Raw genomic sequence first — 1517 nt, 5'->3', positions numbered from 1 at the left:
CCCCTCCCCCCTTCCCACCGGGGTCCCTGTGTGCTGGGGAGGGGTCAACCAAGGGGCCCGATTGCACAGAAAGATAAAACCCTAAGGAAATCTACTCAGGGAATCTAACGAACAAAACGAATTAGCCAAGAAAATAAGACCTGAGCCCGGCCGGCGTGGCTCAGGGGTTGGGCGTCGACCTACGAACCAGGAGGTCACGGTTTGATTCCCGGTCAGAGCAGATGCAGGGATCGGGCCTAAGCCGGCAGTCGGACATCCCCCGAGGGGTCCCAGATCGGAGAGGGTGCAGGCCGGGCTGAGGGACACCCCCACCCCGTGCATGAATTTCGTGACCGGGCCACTAGTCTATAATAAGAAAAGCATGATATGCTAATTTGACCGGACGTCCTTCCAGGCGTCCTTCCGGACGACCTTCTGGACAAAGCTGAGCCCCTTGCACGGATTTTGTGCGCCATGGAAGTCAGTGTCGTAAGATGTGCCCCCCGGGCTCACGGAGTTTATAGCGTTTCCGTAAAAGGAAAACCCCTGAGCCCCAACAGAGAGCAGGCGGGGACCGAGCTGTCATGACCGAGCCCGCTGTGTGGGCGAAGGACTTGCAACGCTGTAGGGTGTCCCTCCTGTGAAGCCCACGTCGGCCTCACGGACGCCCCGGCAGCGTGAGGAACACACACAGAAAAGGCCTTGGAGCCTGGGCCGGTGTGGCTCAGTGGTTAGAGCGCCGGCCTGCGGACCGAAGGGTCCCGGATTCGATTCCCGGTCAAGGGCACAGACCTCGGTTGCAGGCTCCTCCCCACCCCTGGCCCTGGACGAGGTCCGTGCAGGAGGCAACCCATCGAGGTGTTTCTCTCCCATCGATGTTTCTCTCTGTCTCTCCCTCCCTCTCGCTTTCACTCCCTCTAAAAACCAATGGGAAAATATCCTCAGGTGAGGATTCTCTCCCTCTCCCTTCCTCTCTGAACTCAGTGGAAATATATCTATACTCATAACATTTCGTGCACTAGTGGCCCGGTGCACGAAATTCATAAAAAAATGAAAGAAATAAAAGGCCCTCCAGGTTACTGGGGGGGAAGCGTGTCCGGAACCAGGGACCCACGTGGACCCTGTTAGACCCACCGGCCGAGACTCCTGGGAGAGGGGCCGGTCTGGCCTCAGGGCCTGGAGGTCGCCAACGCGAAACCGCAATGGGAACAGAGGCGGGGCCTGGCCGGGTGGCTCAGTGGGTGAGCGTCGTCCGATGGACCAGGAGGTCATGGTTCGAGTCCTCGTCAGGGCACTCGATCCCCAGCAGGGGGCAGCCGGTCCAGGATTCCCTCTCATCACTGATGTTTCTCTCTCTCTCTCCCTCTCCCTCCGTCTCTGAAATCAATTTTTAAAAAGTATTTTTTTTAAAGAAAGGAGGCAGACGAGATTTGCCTGTGGTTCCTCCTCCCCCCTCAGCCTGGGTCTGAGTGCCCTGCCCCCCTCCCCTGCAGTTGGGGGCGAGCAGGCTGGCGGGGGGGGGCAGTTGGGGGCGATCA

General features: G+C 59.1%; 1 protein-coding gene across 1 annotated transcript in view; it reads left to right on the top strand.

The window, feature by feature from the left end:
* ANOS1 (anosmin 1) overlaps positions 1–1517 on the top strand; it is a 53192-nt gene that overhangs the window by 28021 nt on the left and 23654 nt on the right. The gene's annotated exons all lie outside the window — the stretch shown is intronic.

Source organism: Myotis brandtii, unplaced genomic scaffold, assembly GCF_000412655.1.
Source record: "Myotis brandtii unplaced genomic scaffold, ASM41265v1 scaffold655, whole genome shotgun sequence".
Lineage (NCBI taxonomy): Eukaryota > Metazoa > Chordata > Mammalia > Chiroptera > Vespertilionidae > Myotis > Myotis brandtii.
The sequence above is the reverse complement of the archived record's forward strand: the minus strand, read 5'-3'. Positions and strand labels throughout refer to the sequence as shown.